Below are 22,716 nucleotides of genomic sequence, written 5' to 3' on the forward strand. Positions count from 1 at the left end.
GACAGGGAACCTATATGCCAAATGCTATTTGCTAATTGTGTGGAAGAGGACATCTAGAACGACAACCCCCTCCACCTCCCCACAGTAATCTGTAGATCCTGTAAGTGTTGCTGCTTTCGACAATAATGAATGCTCACTCCATGCGTTCAGCACTAATCACCATTTTTCCTGAGCCCCCTGCCTTTTCCAAATGTCCCAGACAATCAAAGGCAATCTTAATCAATCTACTAGTTGTATTTTTTTTCTCTCCACCTTTATGTGTTCCATATTAACGGATTTGACTCTGCAGCACCAGAGATCAGTTTTTACCAAATGAACAGCCATATTGTTTTTTGAGTAATAATAACTTTGCCTAGCTCACAGTAATGTTAATTCCAACATTATTTTATAAGCAAACCTTTGTCACTGTTGATTCTGTCATTTTGGTGGCTGTTCAGAGCCGATAAAGCCTTGGTGGAGAGCAATCTCTGTTGGATTCAATTGGAACCTGGTCAACTGGAAAGCTTACCCAGCAACCCAGGGATTTGCCAAAAGTAGTATTTCTCTGCATCATTCTGTAAACATACTGTAACTGGGAATCTGTTCAAAGTGTCTGGGAAAGGGGGCATATATTAACATAAGACAATAATTCAGTAGAAGCAGAGTGAGATATCTGCTTGACTGCTGGCTCTTGGCTCAGGACAAACAGATATTTGGAACGGGGTTGTTTGCACTCCAATCATTCATTTAATGCTTTGCTGCAGCAAAATGTTTTCTATTATGTCCATGCCAGAGCATGTGTAGGAGGATGAAAAGGGATTTTCAAAAACACAAGTCATATAATGAAGCGTTTATGATGCCTGTTTTTACGCTGTCGTTGTTCATCCTTTTATGCTATTACTGTAATCCACTCTGGATCATCAAAGTCTATGCTAATTGAATATACAGTTTCATTAGAATATGTCAAAAGCAGTAACATTAAACCATTGTAGCTATAGATAGCTATGTCACCCAAGCTATGTAATGGTTCAACGATTGACAGATCTTCAAATTCAGTCTTGAGAGAAAGTTGTCTTCTATCCTCGGGTTGGCCCTGGACCTAGTACACAGGCCATAGACCTATACAGGGTTGGCCCTGGACCTAGTGTCACACCCTGATCTGTTTCACCTGTCTTTGTACTTGTCTCCACCCCCCTCCAGGTGTCGCCCATCTTCCCCATTTTCCCCAGTGTATTTATACCTGTGTTCTCTGTTTGTCTGTTGCCAGTTCGTCTTGTCTTGTCAGATCATGACAGCGTGTTTTCCCATCTCCCTGCTTTCTCAAGTTCTGTTTCCTAGTTTCCCCGGTTCTGACAATTCTGCCTGACCTGACCCCGAGCCTGCCTGCTGTTCTGTACCTGCCTGACTTTGACCCGATTACAGACCTCTGCCTGCCCTTGACCTGTCTTTTGCCTGCCCCCATGTCAAAGCAATATTGAATAAGTATTGTTCCGCAAAAAAAGATGTCAAGCTCACACAGTCAGGGTCAATCAATCATAACAATGGGCTTCCTTTGAGCTTTTGTTCAATTTATTTGTATTACCTGAGGAGCTGATGTGTCTGCACCTGTGATTGGAGACAGGTGTTCTTGGTTGCACTTGTAGCGTTACTTCCTTTGAAAAACATTGTGGCAATAGATGGAATACATTAACCAGAATACATTAATCAGAATACATTAATCAGAATACATTAATCACAATACAGTAATCAGAATACAGTAATCACAATACAGTAATCAGAATACAGTAATCATAATACATTAATCAGAAATACGCTTTGTCCCATGGATCCTATTCTGTATTTTCTATTTTCTTACCTTCGATATTGAACACTGTATTGTTGAGAAAAAGCTTGTAAGTAAGCATTTCAAGGTACTGATGACACCTGTTGTATCCTGTGCAAGCATCAAATAGATTTTGATTTGGTGTTGTCCCAATCTGTTCTTGAGTAGAGAATATGTCTCTATACCTAATCTTTGCTATATGAAGTGCTTTTTGCTTTGACCATCAGTCTAGCTAATGTGAACAGGCAGCAATGTTTTATTGGAACATTTGTGTCATTCTGTAAGGGGTCAGTGACTTCCTGGATTACTTCTAGCCTATGAAATCCCTGTGACATACTTTTCTAAAGGTAGCTTCAGAAGAGGAGTTCAGGTACAATATTTGTTACTATCTGCACACTGACGTCCGGCTCTACAAAGTAAACCTTTATTAAGACCCTGGGGACAACCATGAGCCTGAAAAAACAACAACATTCTGCTGAAAGTGATTTGTAATCATGTCATAATCATTAGGTTTAAAATAATCTGTCTGTTAGAACAGGAATATCTTTCCAGGCTTAACATATGCAGTACGCAGCATTCAAAATCCGAACACAGCATATGCAGGCATGTGAATTCTGGCTGTTTTGACACTTATTTGCATAACATTTGAATGATGAGACTTATGGTAATTCGGCAGCCTGTTTGATGTGTCTGAGGACACAGTTTAAAATGAGAGAGAGTGAAGCAGAGAATGTGAGAGTGGAGCACTTAGTCCCCAAAAGCAACGGCATAATCATCCAAAGGATGACCTCAGTCCAAACAGATGGCTCTCAGATGCTGCCAGCCAGAGAGACAGGAGGCAGAGGAACATCTGAGTGGGATATTCAAGATTTTCGAGGCAAAGTCTTGGGGTTCTTGGGGTGTGAACAAAAGTCCAAACATTGCTTTTGTTGTAGAATTAGTATGGGGTATAACGGATTATGTTGTAGTGTGTGTGTGTGTGTGTGTGTGTGTGTGTGTGCGTGCGTGCGTGCGTGTGTGCGTGTGTGTGTATGTGTGTGTGTGTGTGTGTGTGTGTCCATATCCAGTAAATATCAGGGTGCAAACTATCGGTCAGGTTGATTGGTAGTCAGGGAGTGTACTAGCTACTTGTGTGTAATCAAGTGCTGCCCACTTAGTCCTTTACCAATAAGGACCCACTATCTTCTATTTAGTCCACACTATAGGCCCTGGTCAAAAGTAGTGCACTTAGTAGGGAATGAGGGGCCATTGGGGACGCAATCAAGTGCTGCCATGTCCATGCTGGATTAGTAATGGCCTGTTTTGGACTCATAACTTGATTCATTGGTACATGATAGAACCACAGCAGTCAATCCAGAGCACTTGTGTCACTGCCCCTGCTCAGTTACCATGGTAACAATGTAAGGGCAAGCACTTAACTTTAACACTGGACTGAACCGTCAGGCAGCGGCTGAGCAAAATTACCCCCTACCTACTGCTACAGTATTTGGTAGATTAGTTGTTTCTCATTCAATATTAGAACAATGTCGTCATTTGGTCGTCATTTTGCCTGAGGTCATTTCAATTACCAGATTAAACATCAGTGGGTGGTAAAGACCATTCAAGTCACTTCAGTATTTTGATGTTTTATTTCCTGACTTCATCAACCTTTATGCCTTTTCTTATGAATTGTTAATGAAGCATCAACCAGTATGTAGTGTTTATGAAGACCTTTTGAATGCTCTATGAAGGCTGCATAAGTAGTTGTTCATATCAAGTGTGACCAAAAACTAAGAAACATCATTTATAAAGAAATAAAGAAATGTGAGAAAAAAAACATTAAAAAGTATACACTCACTACTGTAAGTCTCTCTGAATAAGAACGTCTGCTAAATGACTAAAATGTAAATGTTTCCAAAACTGGTCGCAAAGCCACCTGACTACAATAATGATAATAGCCAGCATAATGCTTATGGAAATCTTACAGAGTCACAAAGAGTAGACCCTTTGTTCTCTAGAACAGAGACCTTTTGTTCCATATCTATGTGCATCCCAAATGACACCCTATTGCCTATATATTGCATGACTTTTGACCAGGACCCATAGGTCTCTGGTTAAAAGTAGTGCGCTGTATCGGGAATAAGGTCCCATTTGGGACGCGTGCCTTATCTCACCATTAATCTAGTGGAATTTTAAAAAGAAAGCTCATTAAAGGTCCAGATGGGAAAAATAAGAAAAAAACTGCACTCTTCCTGAAATGGAAATCTGGGTTTAGAGGAAAGTTCCTCATTCCAGATGACATTCCAGACGCATCATTACAAAAGGTCATTAAGTATTCTATTCCTGCGGGAGGTGATTAATAGGACCACACAGATAAAAGGCAACTTAACATTAAACCTCGGATTATGTTTCTGTGTCAAGGAAATAAGGTCACCAAACCAACCAAGAGGGACCCTTGCAGAATGCTCTACTATATGAGATTGCTGCGTTTGTGTCATTGCGGCAGTAGCGGTCTGTGTGTGTATGTGTGTGTGTCTGAGATTGCTGTGTTGGTGTCATTGCAGCAGCAGCGGTCTGTGTGTGTGTGTGTGTGTGTGTGTGTGCGTGTGTGTGTGTGTGTGTGTGTGTGTGTGTCTGTGTGTGTCTGTGTTTGTCTGAATGTGTCTGTGTGTGTCTGTGTGTGTCTGTGTGTCTGTGTGTCTGTGTGTCTGTGGGTCTGTGTGTCTGTGCGTCTGTGCGTCTGTGTGTCTGAGATTGCTGTGTTGGTGTCATTGCAGCAGCAGCGGTCTGCGTGTGTGTGTGTCTGTGTGTGCGTGCGTGTGTGAGTGAGTGAGTGAGTGTATTGCTGTTTTGGTGTTATCGCAGGCAGCATAGCCACATGGTGTTATAATTATAGAAGCATGTACAATACATTGGTGCTGGAAGGCGTCACGGTTAAGATGGGAGAGCTGCTCATTTGCTATAAGGTTGTCCAGTTTTAATTGGCGATGGTAAGGCTAAGATGTAGTGTACAGTAATCAAACTCTGCACATTAGACTGTGTATCAGGGATATCACAATACTTACACAGTGCTATAGTGAGCTGTGATTAAATACGTTGAACGGGTGGTTGAATTTTTAGAATGAATTATTAGGGCATTCAATATTGAATACAAACTCCACGCATGAGTGTGAATGTACACTATGTATACTATGCACACTATGTACACTAAGTACGCTATGCAAACTATGTACACTACATACACTATATACACTATGTACACCATGTACACTATATACACTATGTACATCATGTACACTATATATGCTATATACACCATGTATACTATATACACTGTATACACTATGTACACTATATACACTATTTACACCATGTACAGTATGTACACTATTTACACTATATATAATATGTACACTATGTACATTATATACACTATATACACTATACACACTATGTGCACTATAAACACTATATACACTATACACACTATGCACAATATATACACTATGTACACTATATACACTATATACACTATGTACATTATGTACACCATCTGCTCTATATACACAATGTACACTCTCTAAACTATATACAGTATTTACACTATGCACGACATGTAAATTACATAGATAAACTATATGCACTATGTACATTATGCACACTATGTACACTAGGTACACTATTCACACTATCTACACTATTTACACTATATACACTATGTACACTATGTACAGTATAAACACTATGTTCATTACATACACAATATACACTATATACAGTATGTACACTATGTACACTATGCACACAATACACACTATGTACACTATGCACATGATGTAAACTATGCAAATGGTGTACACCATATACACCATATACACTTTATAAACAATTTACACTATGTGCACTATTTAAACTATGACATGATGTACACCATATATAATATATACACTATGTACACTGTGTACACTATATCGACTATGTACACTATGTACATGATGTACACTATGTACACTATGTACACTACATATGCAATGTACACTATTAACACTTTGTTCGCTATTTACACTATGTACACTATATACCCTATGTACACTATGTAAACACTGCACAATATGTACACCATGTGCACTACGTAAACCGTATACACTATGTGCACTATACAAACAATATACATTATGTGCACTATGTACACCATATACACTATGTACACTATGCACAAAATGCACACTAAATACACTATGCACACTATGTACAATATGTACACTATGCACACTTTGTACACAATAAACATTATTTACACTATGTACACTATTTGCACTATGTACATTACAATATACACTATATACAGTATGTACACTATGTACACTATACACACTATGTACCCTATGCACACTATACACACTATGTACGCTATGGACACCATGTAATTGATTTACACTGTGAACACTATGCACACGATGTACACCATGTACACGATATACACTATATACACTATGTACACTATATACACTATGTACAATATGTACACTATGTACACTATATACACTATGTCAACTTTATAAACTATGCACACTATATACACTATATACAGTATGTGCGCTGTGTACACTATGCACACTATGTACACTATGCACACTATGTACACTATATACACGATGCACATTACATACACTATATACAGTATGTACACTGTGTACACTATGCACACTATGTACACTATGCACACTATGTACACTATGCACACTATGCACACTCTGTACACCATATACACCATGTACACGATGTACTCTCTGTATATTACATACACTATATACAATATAAACAGTAGGTAGACTATGTACACTATACACACTATGTACACTATGCACACGATGTACACTATGCAAAATATGTTCACCATGTACACTATGCACACTAGGTACACATACTATGTACACTATGCACATTATGTACACTATGCACCCTATATATACTATGTAAACTATATAATCTATGTACACTATATACAGTATGAACACTGTATTAACTATATACACTATGCACACTATGTACACTATGTACACTACGCACACTTTGTACACCATATTCACTATGTACACTATATACACTATGTACATTACATACACTATATACACTATATGCACTATGCACAGTACACACACTATATACTCTATGTACACTATGCACACTATGTACACTATATACACTATGTGCATGATGTACACTATGTACTCTATATACTATTATGACACTATGCACACTATGTACACCATGCACACTATGTGCACTATATACGCTATACACTATTGCCGCCAAATGAAACCCTATTCCCATTACTACTACGTAAAAAAGATATGCTGAACAAAAATAGAAATGCAACATGCAATAATTTCAAATAATTTATTGAGTTACAGTACATATACGGAAATCTGTCAATTTAAATATTTAAATTAGGCCCTAATCTATGGATTTCACATGACTGGGAATACAGATGTGCATCTGTTGGTCACTGATACCTTAAAAAATGTCAGGGTGTGGATAAGAAAACCAGTCAGTATCTGGTGTGGCCACCATTTGCCGCATGCAGTGCGACACATCATCTTTACATAGAGTTGATCAGGCTGTTTATTGTGGCCTGTGGAATGTTGTTGCACTCTTCATCCATGGCTGTGCGAAGTTGCTCGATATTGCCGGGAACTGTAAAATGCTGCCGTACATGTCGATCCAGAGCATCCCAAACATGCTCAAAGGGTGACATGTCTGGTGAGTATGCAGGCCAATTGCCTGCTCCCTCAAAACTTGAGCCATCGGTGGCATTGTGTTGTGTCACAAAACATTTTAGAGTGACCTTTTATTGTCCCCATTAGTAGGTGCACCTGTGTAATGATCATTCTGTTTAATCAGCTTCTTGGCTTGCCACACCTCAGGTGGATGGATTATCTTGGCAAAGGAGAAATGCTCACTAACAGGGATGTAAACCAATTTGGGCCCAACATTTTAGAGAAATAAGCTTTTTGTGCATATGGAGGGAGGGAAATAAAATACACACTAGGCCTACCAACGTCACAAGGTGATTCATTTCCTGCAGTCAAATTACCTAGTTGTCACGTTCTGACCTTAGTTCCTTTTTTATGTCTCTGTTTTAGTTTTGTCAGGGCGTGAGTTGTGGTGGGCATTCTAGTTTTTGTATTTCTGTGTTTGGCCTGGTATGGTTCCCAATCAGAGGCAGCTGTCGATCGTCTCTCATTGAGAACCATACTTAGGCAGCCTGTTTTCCCACTATGGATTGTGGGTAGTTGTTTTCTGTCTCTGTCTGCACCAGACAGGACTGTTTCGTTTGTTCTGTTTTGTCATTTTTGGTCTTAGTGTTCTGAGTTATAATAAATATGAACTTGGACACTTACCACGCTGCATATTGGTCCGATCCTTCTTTCTCCTCCTCAGATGAAGAGGACAGCCGTTACACTAGGGGCTTCATGAGTGGGATATTATTCATATTTTTTATAATTTCACAATCAATAAACACAATTTTTTTTAAAGATCATACAGATAAATACACAGCAGAACACCATGATTAACATAGTATATTGGGTTGTATATGAAGCGTAATATTGGGATTCAAACTCAAAATTCCACTCTATATCTGACATGGTACAGGTGTATTCTTTTGTTGTTGTTGCCCATAACCATATGTGTGAGATGTACACTTTCGTTGCTAAGTAGATGTGTTTAAGACTACCAAGAAGAAATTGTCAACCCTGTTACGTTCTTGTGGTGCAAGAAAATTTGCAGCAACAAAAGATCCTGCATCTGTAGGCCTATAGTGGAGCTGCTTACCTACAAATCCGATAACTACCTGCTACATGCTGTTTAATATCTTTCACGTCCCTGTCCTTTATATCTACATGTTTCTAATTACGGGCTCAACACGCTATGTTCATCATGATGGGCTGCTGTGCATTTATCTGTATAATCTAATCGCTCAGCTCTCATCCCGCCATCACAGCTAATCTCCGCGGACCAGAGCAGGATAATCAATATGCCTGGGAGCCAAAAATAAGAGGCTGGCCTCTCCAGGGAGGAGAGCTCTTTGTGTGAGTGAGTGGCTGTGTACAAATGGCACCCTATTCCCTACACCCTTTTCCCTATGGGCCCTGGTCAAAAGTAGTGCACTATGTAGGGTATAGGGTGCCATTTAGGAGGCCGGAGTGAACCTTGTGGAAAAAAACTTCACCGCATACCAGGCAGTAGTTGGAGTTTGCCAAGTGGGCTGAAACCAACACTTTGGCCTGAATGGCAAGCGTCACGTCTGGAGGAAACCTGGCACCATCCCTACGGTGATGCATGGTGGTGGCAGCATCATTTTGTGGGGTTGTTTTTCAGCGGCAGAGACTTGGAGACTAGTCAGGATCGAAGGAAAGATGAATAGAGCAAAGTACAGAGAGATCCTTGATGAAAACCTGCTCCAAAGCACTCAGGACCTCAGACTGGGGCGAAGGTTCCCCTTCAAACAGGAAAACAAACCTAAGCACACAGCCAAGACAACGCAGGAGTGGCTTCGGGACAAGTCTCTGAATGTCCTTGAGTGGCCCAGCCAAAGCCAGGACTTGAACCCGATCTAACATCTCTGGAGAGACCTGAAAATTCTGGTGCCACATTTTGCACACACAAGCTTGTTAGCTTAGCTAGTTGTTCCAATGTTAAGCTAACTCTCTGAAGTTCAAAGACATACAAAGTTCCTTCATAGAAGCGACTCCTCCGTAGGTATAATTCTGTGTGCCTAATTCAGATAATGCATGTGATAACAACAAAATGCCCATCGCTTCAAGCGATGCTAAACAATTAACCTGTCTATATACAGCACTTCTTTTGACCAGGGCCCATAGGGTTCAGGTCAAAGTAGCTCACTATGTACAGTAGGTGATAAGGTAACATTTGCTATTCAGGCATGGACAATATGAGGGCTCAGAGATCTGAAAAAAGAGCCCCTAATACTGAAGATGTTATTTGTTTCAGATATATCTTGCCGCCAGACACTTTGGCACAATTCTTCCTCCTGATATAATTCTCTCTGTTGTTTGTCTGCAGTAATCTACTCCCCCTCTCAGCAGATAGGGTTTATAGAGTTTATTCCTGTGTTATTCCCAGGCAGCCCCCTGACTCTCAGCCATAAGCACTTTCTGTCTCTCTTTCTGTAGGTATTGTCTGATGTGCTGCTGCATGGGGTTTGTAAAAGACTGCTGTGTGAGCGAAAAGGCTGGTCAAGGCTTCATCCGGTGAACGGTATCCGAGGCTATCCTAATGTGGACACCATAGCAGAATGTAGATTTTTTTTGACAGCTAGGAAACATAACTAATATCAGAGTGCAAAATGTTTGTCAGACAGATTGACGTGTGTGTGTGTGTGTGTGTGTGTGTGTGTGTGTGTGTGTGTGTGTGTGTGTGTGTGTGTGTGTGTGTGTGTGTGTGTGTGTGTGTGTGTGTGTGGCTGTGGCTGTGGGTTGATGGCGATGCTAGATAATCTTTCACAATTACAGATTCCTACAGAATTACAAAGACACAAAATCAGTACAGTGTTACTCCTCTGTGGATCTGCAAAGCTGCAATTTTGTTACAAAATGTAATCAAAGTTTTCTTTGTGAAGCGTGGATTTGGCATGAACAAAAATGACCTGGCTGTGGAACAAACAGAAAGAAACACATTATACTCCAAATCTTTGATGAAATGAGTGCCTGACGCTGACGGAGAGAGGCTGGGGAGGAAAATAATTTCCCTAACAAATGGGAAAAGATCCACAACCTCCCTTTTACATTTCCTTATCAGCATTCGCAAGCGTCAAACTGAAACGCTACAAATGACACATTTACAAAGAGATAGAAATACATTAAACGGGCTGCTGACTGGGTGGCTTTGAGAGAATTCATTCCTTTCATGTGTCACTGTTGCTTTGTGATGGGAGTACATGCTTTGCTGTGTATTAATGATGAGAAAATGGACATGAAACATACAATTTTAACAGTTTCGTCAATAATTTTGTTCCTCAATATGAGCATTGTTTGCTGCCAATTTTCCTTCTGATTACAACTGCGCAATGATGTCTCTGATCTTATTCTCTTCTACTTAGCCTTTCAAAAGAGAAGTGTTATGCTTAGACAGAACAAATTGTGGATGTTTTCTCCACAAGCAGAAGCAAAGCAGATTCATTATACAATGTTGTGGGTATTCTGTTCTAAGTATTCTAACCTATGAATACCCTCTGACCGCTGCTTAGCAACCATACAGCAAGGTTTCTTTGTCTGCATGGCAAAAAAGGATGTCTAAAATAACAAATATATATAGCCTGGTTATTTAGGTTTGCAAGTGTCACTTTAGTTTAATTTAAGCTTACTTTGCTTTTCAAGGTACCAAATTATTCCCACGAACATGCAGAAAGCAACCTCAGGTGTGCGAGTGCTTTTCCTATTTGGAGCCTAGTTTTTTGGTGTCAAAACTTGCCATTCATTTCTCCCCACTACACTGTAGACAGAGCACTTTGTTTGGCTCGGATGGCTGAGACTTTGGCTGTCCTGTACAGTGCCACTGTCTGTGAGATCTAATGTCCAGATTCCCTGAGCTATCAGGCTCTTTGAGACCTAGCACAATGGACAGCTTCAACCTGGCCCTTGGCTTATCAGACAGAAGAATGGAGGAGTCACTCTGGATATTGTGGCTGAAAACTCCCTGAAGGCTTCCATTCATGCGTTGAATAACCAGCTAGAAGTGTGTAGTCACAGTTTATTGACCTCCTGCTAGGATGTGAAACCTGGTTTTCCATTCATTTCCACAAGGCATCTGGAGGATGTGTATTAGCTGTAATGTGCTCCTCATGTACCAGTCGTGAGAATTCATGGCAGTCTATGTATACCATACTCGATTTCAGTGAACCAAAATAATGGCAGAGGTATGGTACAGAAATCAAATAAAATGTTTAGATACAGTATGTCAGTAAATGTGTGGATACTGGACAGCAGTGATCAGTTTTATTACAGGTCCCGAACAGTTATTCTGAATACAATGTAAAATACCCTTCTGAGTGACTAAAATATTGACCATAATATTTTTGGGGGATATAAATGCATAACATTAAAACATTTTTTTTTTTATCATGGCTAACTACCAGGAAGTTTGAAAAGACATGCTGAGTGGGTGTGGAGCTTATATTCATGAGCTCGCTTTGACTGACAGCTCTTTGAAACGCCTATGTCAAGAAAGTTGGATACAGTGAGCAGTGTTGCAGTAAAATCATCTCAAGCAAATTTGGTGATACACAAAGCAACTCAAACAACATTGCAATTCCATTAATGATTTTCATGCTCTTTGGCATGTGTCTTGTGATTTGGTTCACAGTAGCACTGACAACTTGATAACGGCTTTAGAGTTTTGAATGACCCTTCCCCCCTCTTTGTTCCATTCTGGCTGAAGACCTAGCTAGCCAGTAACTAGCTAACCAGACACAGATGAAGACCTAGCTAGCCAGTAACTAGCTAACACCAGACACAGTTGAAGACCTAGCTAGCCAGTAACTAGCTAACCAGACACAGATGAAGACCTAGCTAGCCAGTAACTAGCTAACACCAGACACAGGTGAAAGGGGAGACATATGGATATCTTTGCCATAGTGTAAACTTTTTATTCTGTTTGCTGACACCCCATAGTCAAATGTTGGTACCAGTAGAGTAGGTATCTAGCTATATAAACCACGCCCCTACGCAAACACGCCTTCTCCTATGTTGGTTACAAGTTGGTACCTATTCAAATTAGGTAAGAGAACATCATGTTACCATTGGTGTATTAAACTAAGAGTTAGGGTGATGTCACCCTATCCCCTTAATAATATCCCCTCCTGAATCCAAGTTTGACATGGGGGAGGGGACCAGTAACTTTATGATCAAACGTTATCAATGTAGAAGCAACACGGATTTTTCATACTTTGGTCATCATACTTTGATCCGGTTTCATCCAAATATAATCCAATTTCATTAAAAACTTGATTTTTCCTGTTGAATTAAATGTAAATAATGTGAATGGCAGATTCCTCAAATGTTTTTCAAACACGACTCTGGAAACCAATTCCAAAAATACCACAAAGTACATCTAAGATTTATTCCCTTCTCTCTTTTTCATTGATCTTTGAAATTATTCCGCCTGAGTATAACTTCTTGCTCCCTGAACGTTGAACTTTCCCCAAGTCTTGGAACATTCAGCCTTCCCATTGTGTTGTAGGAAATTCAAGGAGGCCTTACATCCTTTTATGGGAATTGATCAAAAACATCTCTAAATTAAGCACAAAATTATAGAACAATCCGAAATCCCTCATGCCATTTCAGTGAGGTGGATGGTGAAGAAGGGATGATTGTTGAGAAAGTGTCTGAAATCCTATCATTCCTATAAAAAAAATGGCTTCACTTCAGACGTGCTCTGCCCCATGCCTCTGCCCTAAGACGTGAGCGGCCATTCATTCCTCACATCTGATCTTATAATTTTTCTCAGCCCAACCAATGCCCAGCTAGTCCTCATATCTGCAGTTCGACCCAAAGACATGATGTACCATGCTTTATGTGGCAGAAATATAAAGGTTCTGATTCTAAAATAGACAAATTGGCAGTGATTATAGTATCAGCATTGTGATGCACTCTTTTACCATTGGCTCTGCAATCATGGCTTAAGCAGTGAATGACAGATGAACACTAACATCAATGCTGTGAAACCATTAATGACTCAATCAATTGAGCCAATGGTGATTATGACTAGGCGTAACATTTAATGTTAGCTTTTAATGTAAGCTTTTATATTGCTATTGACATGACCAGAGACCTCGTCAAAAGTAGTGCCCTGTAGAGGATAGGGTGCCATTCGGGATGCAGGCCAAAGCTTCCCTCTGTATTCTATCCTATCAGCTTCAGCCAGACAGCTGTGTGTGGACCATTTCACTCAGGATGCTTAGGACACCTGCCAATGCCAGTTAGTAGCTGGTGAATCTATTGTTTGCATGAGCTTACCAAGGATACTGATTTGTGTCAACAGGCCCATTAAACCACATTCTGAGGTATCAGTGGCAAAAAGGCTCAGCAAATTACATGGTTTTCTTCAGTAAGGTATCACTTAAAAAGGGATTTGGATTTCTTTTGTCACATATTAGGGCTAGGGTTTTTGTAGAGAGACGAGGCGTACAGGATTTCCAAAGACTCCTTTGGATGCCTTTGGACAAGGCCTAGCTAATTAGCATTTTTAAGGAGGAGTAAGGCTAAAGAGGATCCTTAAATCTCAAATTCACCTGTTGTTTTCACCCAAAGGTCAGTGCACAGGAAGTGGTGGCAAATTGCTTAAGGCCTGACCTTCCCGTGCTCTGGGAAACCATCTGAGTAATTCCCATGAGCATGTGAAGAGTTTATTTCCACGTTATATCCACAAATTGATCACATTTGTGTTTTTTCATCAGAAATTATTGTGTGTGTGTAAAATATTACTGTTTTTTAATTAATAGATTTTAGATGTGTATGAAAATGTGTTTTTCTGCAACAAAAAAAATGGAATGGAACGTTCATATCCTGTATATTTGACTGTGATATGTGGTTGTCTCAACTTAAGATGAATGCACTTACTGTCACTTTGGATAGTTATGAGCATCTGTTTTAACGGACTACAATGTCAAATGAAAAATGTCTACATACAGACCTCATATTACTGTACTGAATTATTAAAAAAAATAGTTATATTGATGTCACGTATCATTTGTACAGTTCTTTATATATATATATTTTTTTTTATTATTTGTTACATTTAGCTATGTAAAACCTAGCAGTACAACTTATTTCCCTGGAGTGCGGCTGATGTACACTCAGCGGAAATGTATTAGGTACTCCCATCTAGTACCGAGTCTGGCCCCCCTTTGTCTCCAGAACAGCCTGAATTATTTGGTAAATGGAAACGTTGCTCAATTGGTATCAAGGAACCTAATGTATGCCAGGAAAACATTCCCTATACCATTACACCACCATCACCAGCCTGTACCGTTGACACCAGGCAGAATGGGGCCACGGACTCATGCTGCTTACACTGCTTACGCCAAATCCTGCAATCAGCATGACGCAACAGGATCCGGGATTCATCAGACCAGTCAATGTTTTTCCACTCAGTTGTCCAGTGTTGTTGATCACGTGCCAACTGGAGCCGCTTCTTCTTGTTTTTAGCTGATAGGAGTGGAACCCGGTGTGGTCGTCTGCTGCAATATCCCATCTGTGATAAGGACCGACGAGTTGTGTATTCTGAGATGTTGTTCTACACATCACTGTTGTACTGCGCTGTTTATATGTCTATTTGTGGCAGGCCTGTTAGCTTGCACGATTCTTGCCATTCTCCATTGACCTCTCATCAATGAGCTGTTTTCGCCGACAGGACTGCCGCTGACTGGATGTTTTTTGTTTGTCGCACCATTCTCGGTAAACCATAGACACTGCCGTGCATGAAAAGCCCAGGAGGCAAGCCGTTTTTGAGATACTGAAACTGGCACGCCTTGCATCGACAATCATACCACGCTCAAAGTTGCTTAGGTCACTCGTTTTGCCCATTCTAATGTTCAATCGAACAGTAACAATGCCTTGATGCCTGTCTGCCTGCTTTATATAGCAAGTCATGGCCAAGTGACTCCAAGTGAATTTATTTTGAAAAAATGAGCCAGAAAGATAACTTTGCGTCAAGTGGTCACACGAGTCAAGTGGTCACACAAGCAATTCCTCCAGACAAAAACTCAAAAAGTTCTGTTACAGGTCGTAGAAACAAGTCAAATGATGTATGCAATCCATATTTAGGATGTTTTAAACATTAATCAGCAATGAGGTTCCAACTGGAGAATTTCATTGTCTGAAGAAAAGCATAGGAACGGGAGGACACTCTCTCGTGACCGCACGCAATGAGACCGAGGCTTTCTGCCAGACCACCCACTCAAAGAGCTATTATGAGCCCCACCTTTATAGTAGAATCATACAACCAGAATCTAAAGATGGTGACATCTTGTGGAAGCCCTTGGAAGTGCATGCTCATCCATATCTAAGATGGACATCCAATGGCACTGTTTTCTAAATTGAGTTCTCACTTCCTGTTTGGATTTCTTCTCAGGTTTTTGCCTGCCATATGAGTTATGTTATACTCACAGACATAATTCAAACAGTTTTAGAAACTTCAGAGTGTTTTCTATCCACCAGTAATAATAATATGCATATATTCCCATCTGGGAAAGAGTAGGAGGCCGTTTACTCTGGGCATGCCTTTCATCCAAAAGTGAAAATGCTGCCCCCTAGCCTCAACAGGTTTTAAAGGCTAAGCTGTGTTTTGCAATATTGCACTAGTGATTTCATGAATATGAATATTTTTTGTAATATTATTTGACTGGGGCTCTATGCTATTCAGCGGTTGCTGATGACAATAATCCCGCTTAAGTGATGGGTAGCGTCAAGAAGTTGCAAAGTCTATAATTTATGTCCAAATACCTCCTTTTTGTTTGAGCATTTAGCACAGGCACTAGGTCCAGACGAAAAGTAAAAAAGTTCCGTTACAGTTCATAGAAACATGTCAAACAATGTATAGAATCAATCTTTAGGATGTTTTTAACATAAATCTTCAATAATGTTCCAACCGGAGAATTCCTTTGTCTTCAGAAATGCAATGGAACGCAGCTACCTCTCACTGGAGCGCGCCTGAATGAGCTCATGGCACTCTGCCAGACACCTGGTTAAAACAGCTCTCTCTCCCTCCTCCTTCATAGTAGAAGCCCCAAACGAGGTTCTAAAGACTGTTGACATCTAGTGGAAGCCTTAGGAAGTGACCCCATAGACACTTTATATTCGATAGGCAATGACTTGAAAAACTACAAACCTCAGATTTCCCACTTTCTGGTGGATTTGTTCTCAGGTTTTTGCCTGCCATATGAGTTATGTTATACTCACAGACATCATTTAAACAGTTTTAGAAACTCCAGGGTGTTTTATATCCACATCTACTAATTACATGCATATTCTAGCTTTTAGGCCTGAGTAGCAGGCAGTTTACTCTGGGCACCTTTTTATCCAAGCTACTCAGTACTGCCCCCCAGTCCCAAAGAAGTTTTAAACAAATAGATGTCTGTCATTGAACAACCCCATACCATGCATGATAAGAGAGCAAAAACACACACCAATCTCTTTCTTAATTTCTTTCAACAATAAAGGCTAATTTAGCAACATTTTGGAATTAAACTCTTCATGTCCTCCATGGTACAGCTGGTGTTAGCCTGAGTCCCAGATCTATGTGTGCTGCCTTGCCAGCTCCATTGGTGTCATTGTGAGAGTTGTTAGGGCAGTTCACCAAGATCTGGGATGCAGGAAGGGTATCTGTTATAAGAGTATAGGGTTGTGTTGTATGAGGTAACTGTTCTGGGCTACATGCCATAATACCTTCAAAAAGAGGCCTTAATACAAAGGGTGATATTCAGAGTTGCAGTAGATTTGCAGTAGCTGGGATTTTGTTTCTCAAAATAAAGAAATTACCGCTCCGAGCAGTGTCTGAAAGTGTCCAGAAATAATTAGCCCTCTTGCAAAGCTTAGCAAGTACATTGATGGGAATTGAGGCATTCATAATGCTTTCAGGTACAAGCCCTATGATCTGATGTTGTTGTCTTCTCTCTCATTCATATTCAAGACAGAGCACAGACACTTTCAAATGAAGTTAATTCAGAATTACACACTGGCGAACCCAGCTTCAAGGCCTGTGTCATCTTACTGATCCCAACTAAGCTGAATTGTGCTAGCAATGACGCAGAGGAAGGTCTTTGTACTGTGAAGATAAATGGACATGGAGTTTGTATAAATCTGTGTAAGTCAATTTCACAGTGAAACTGGGACACAAAGAAAAGATTGGAAAATCTGAATGTTTTGACCCAAGAAGTTGTGAGTTCAAATCCCAGGTGAGGAATGGTTGAATAATAATTACTGTTTAAATAACATACACAATGTAACCATGAATGTCAAATATGTAAGTTTAAAACCCTATACAGTATATTAAAAACACTGTTTTTGTGGGTGTCCCTAACATTGCGAAAAGAGCTGTGTGTGGATCAGTGGTTCACTAATCATGGCTTTGATGAGCTTGGCAACAAGAAGTGATGAAACTAGGGTGCCTGTGCCCTGGGTCGAATTATTGTTTGTGACCATCAAGTGACGTACCTGGTATAAATAGGGAACTAGACAAAACCTTCAGGGGACCATGACACAACATTTTGTGACATTCTGGGGACGTCCTGATGACATCCTGATGAGAAATGTTTGTTTGCAGGGACTGAACCTGTATTTTCATGGATTATTACTTTAGAGAGGAGAGAGGATCAATATATACATTTTTTTAAAGTTTATATTTTTCTTGGCTTGTATCTAAAACAAAGACGAAATAACATCTTTAAAAATGTCACCATGAATGTGTTAAAGGCCCAGTGCAGTCAAAAACATGATTCCTGTGTTGTATATATATTTCCACACTATGATGTTGGAATAATATTGTGAAATTGTGAAAATGATGATAACGCCCTTTTAGGATAAGAGCTGTTTGAAAAGACCGCCTGACATTTTAGCCTGTTTTGGTGGGATGGAGTTTTAGCCTGCCTGCTGACATCACCAGCCAGTAAATTAGTTAATAGACCAGTAAGAAAGAGAGTTGCAAACCGCTGTGCCAATAGCAGCTAGTTTTGAGTCATCGTCATCCCCCCTACCCCCAGCTAGTTTTGAGTTTTCCCCTCAGACCACTGCCAGACAGTTCTAGCAAAATTCTTGTTTGAGAAATTGCTCTTTGCTAAGAAGCTATTTTTGTTTCTTTTCGATAATTTTAATTGAGAACAATCACAGTAAGGTACTCGATTGTTACCCAGAAATGATTTGATATTGAGACAAAAACGAATGCATTGGACCTTTAGACTTGCCACTATGGCCTATGGTGTATTCTGTTCATTGAAATAAGAATGATGTGTTTCTATTTGTGGTTCTGTTGTTACTATAGACAATATACATATAAACATCATAACTTAGGTTATGAACTGCAGAATGTGAATATTCAATTGTCAGGACTGATTTGTCGAGTTATACATTACCTCTTCAAAAAAAGGAAAAATAATATATCTTGTATGAAGCTTTTAGTCAACCAAGCCGAAGCATTAATTAAATACCATGACGAAAGAGAAAATTACATTTGTAATTAGTTTTGGGAGGACTACTGAATTAGCATAAGTTTTAACAAATTATCTTTTGAATAATTGCAGTTATGCAAAGCAGGTGGAAGAGTGAGCGTTGTGATGCGATGGCATGTTATACTATTATTCAACCTTGAAGAAACGGAGCAGAATACCTGATCAATCTCAGATCCTCTCTCCTATCTGTGTTAATTTGTGGTTCACATCACAATCCTCACAGTCAATGGCTAATTGACATTTCTCATGCTCTGATGTTTTTTCCCTGGGCGAATCGCAGTTGTATTTCCTTGCACATATAAACAGACTAACACCCTCCTGCATATGCTTAAATTTAATCTTCCCTCTCATCCTTGCCCCTCCCCCCTCACCTCCTCCTCATCATCAACATCCTCCTTGCCCCTGCCCCTCCTCTTCGTCCTCCTCTTCCCCCTCTTCCTCCTCGCCATCCTCCTCTTCCTCTCCCCCTCTTCCTCCTTCTCTCTGGTCATTGAAAGTCCCAACATTTGGCTCTACTGTCCTACATGGAAATGATATCATGAACTTTTTGACCCTGAATCCAGTGATAAACATAGGTAGATTCATTAAGAAGGACTTGGTAGATTTACCTGTCCAGTCATTAAGGCGGACTTGGTATTTGCCTCTGCAATATGATGCAACACGCATGTTAATTTGACTGTGGACAGAATACATGGGTTTCTCTGTTATTCAGCCCAAACTACTGAAAAAACAATTCCAGTTTTCATAATGTGCATCTTTAGATGGGAGCGTTATATTACGGTGTGAGGGATGTTATTGGAAACCCTTCAAGTGGTGACGAAATTAGCAAGTCGTACATTTTCTCTCAAAGATTCTTCTGAAATAAAGTGCTTAACCTGAAGTCTGTTTCGACATGTTCTTAAGAGGCAGCCACTTTAAAGTATTAGAGCAATTTCTGACGATTAATGTCAATCGGAATTCTAGCAGTGCAGCAGCTGTTTTTAAATGAATTAAATGTTTTGACAGGTCGCCATGGGGATCGAAAAGGATTCAGTTCAACACACAATGTCCTTACCCCCATCGCAACATCCCCCAAAGCCTAACTTTCTAGCCCTTGTAATCTGATTGCTTGCTAACCCTGTCGGCAAACTGCTAGCTTGCCGGGCCCGGTCTGCTAACTGCTAGCCATTGCTAACTGCTTGCTTGCTAACCCGGTCTGCTAACTGCTAGCCCCTGCTAACTGCTTGCTAACCCGGGCCTGCTAACTGCTAGCTTGCCCCGGTTTACTAACTGCCGGTCCCGGCCTGCTAACTGCTAGCTTACCTGCCCGGTCTGTAACTGCTAGCCCATGCTAACTGCTTGCTTGCTAACCCGGCCTGCTAACTGCTAACTTGCCCCGGTCTACTAGCTGCTAGCTTGTTTAGCCCTGGCCTACTAACTGTTAGCTTGTTAGCATCGGCCTGCTAACTGTCTGAATCGCTGTGTCCCCAGCCAGCCCAACCACTCACTGGAACCATATGTTCACTTGGCTACGCATGCCTCTCTCTAATATCAATATGCCTTGTCCATTACTACTGTCCTACATGGAAATTATATCATTAACTTTTTGACCCTGAATCCAGTGATAAACACTGGATTCAGGTTGGTGATTACTGCCTTATTTCACTGAAGAGCCTCTAGCCCTGCTCAATATGCCTTATCCAACCATGTTGTTCCACCTCCTACATATGCGATGACATCACCTGGTTTAAACATCCCTAGAGACTATATCTCTCTCTTCATTACTCAATGCCTACGTTTACCTCCAATGTACTCACATCCTACCTTACCTCTCACTGTTGCCGCTTGCTACAGACCTCCCTCTGCCCCCAGCTATGCCCTCGATACCATATGTGAATTGATTGCCCCCCATCTATCTTCTGAGCTCGTGCTACTAGGTGACCTAAACTGGGACATGCTTAACACCCCGGCCATCCTACAAACTAAGCTTGATGCCCTCAATCTCACACAAATTATCAATGAACCTACCAGGTACAACCCCAAATCAGTAAACACGGGCACCCTCATAGATGTCATCCTAACTAATTCGCCCTCCCAAATACACCTCTGCTGTTTTCAATCAAGATCTCAGCGATCACTGCCTCATTGCCTGCATCCGTAATGGTTCTGCGACCAAACGACCACCCCTCATCACTGTCAAACGCTCCCTGAAACACTTCTGCGAGCAGGCCTTTCTAATCGACCTGGCCGAGGTACCCTGGAATGACATTGACCTCATCCCGTCAGTAGATTATGCCTGGCTATTCTTTAAAAGTGCCTTCCTCACCATCTTAAATAAGCATGCCCCTCTCAAAAAATGTAGAACTAGGAATAGATATAGTCCTTGGTTCATTCCAGACCTGTCTGCCGTTGACCAGCACAAAAACATCCTGTGGCGTTCTGCATTAGCATAGAATAGCCCCCGTGATATGCAACTTTTCAGGGAAGTTAGAAACAAATATACACAGGCAGTTAGAAAAGCTAAGGCAAGCTTTTTCAAACAGAAATTTGCATCCTGTAGAACTAACTCAAAAAAGTTCCGGGACACTGTAAAGTCCATGGAGAATAAGAGCAGCTCCTTCCAGCTGCCCACTGCTCTGAGGCTAGGAAACACTGTCACCACTGATAAATCCACTATAATTGAGAATTTCAATAAGCATTTCTCTACGGCTGGCCATGCTTTCCAGTTGGCTACCCCTATCCCGGTCAACTGCCCGGCACCCGCCAAAGCCCCCACCATTTCTCCTTTACCCAAATCCAGGTAGCTGATGTTCTGAAAGAGCTACAAAATCTGGACCCCTACAAATCAGCCGGGCTAGACAATCTGGACCCTCTCTTTCTAAAATGATCTGCCAAAATTGTTGCAACCCCTATTACTAGCCTGTTCAACCTCTCTTTCTTATCGTCTGAGATTCCCAAAGATTGGAAAGCCGCCGTGGTCATCCCCCTCTTCAAAGGGGGTGACACTCTAGACCCAAACTGCTACAGACCTATATCTATCCTACGCTGTCTTTCTAAGGTCTTCGAAAGCCAAGATAACAAACAGATTACTGACCATTTCGAATCCCACCATACCTTCTCCGCTATGCAATATGGTTTCAGAGCTGGTCATGGGTGCACCTCAGCCACGCTCAAGGTTCTAAACGACATCATAACCGCCATCGATAAGAGACATTACTGTGCTGCCATATTCATCGACCTGACCAAGGCTTTCGACTCTGCCAATCACAACATTCTTATTGGCAGACTCGACAGCCTTGGTTTCTCAAATGATAGCCTGGTTTACCAACTATCCTGGTTTACCAACTACATCTCTGATAGAGTTCAGTGTGTGAAATCGAAGGGCCTGTTGTCCGGACTTTTGGCAGTCTCTTTGGGGGTGCCACAGGGTTCAATCCTCGGGCCGACTCTCTTCTCTGTATACATCAATGATGTTGCTCTTGCTACTGGTGATTATCTGGTACACTTCTACGCAGATGACACCAGTCTGTATACTTCTGGCCCCTCTTTGGACACTGTGTTAACTAACCTCCAGACGAGATTCAATGCCATACAACTCTCCTCCCGTGGCCTCCAACTGCTCTTAAACGCAAGTAAAACTAAATGCATGCTATTCAACCGAACACTGCCCGCACCTGCTCGCCCATCCAGCATCACTACTCTGGATGGCTCT

The sequence above is a fragment of the Oncorhynchus mykiss genome, chromosome 12 (genome assembly GCF_013265735.2).
Source record: "Oncorhynchus mykiss isolate Arlee chromosome 12, USDA_OmykA_1.1, whole genome shotgun sequence".
Classification (NCBI taxonomy): Eukaryota; Metazoa; Chordata; class Actinopteri; order Salmoniformes; family Salmonidae; genus Oncorhynchus; species Oncorhynchus mykiss.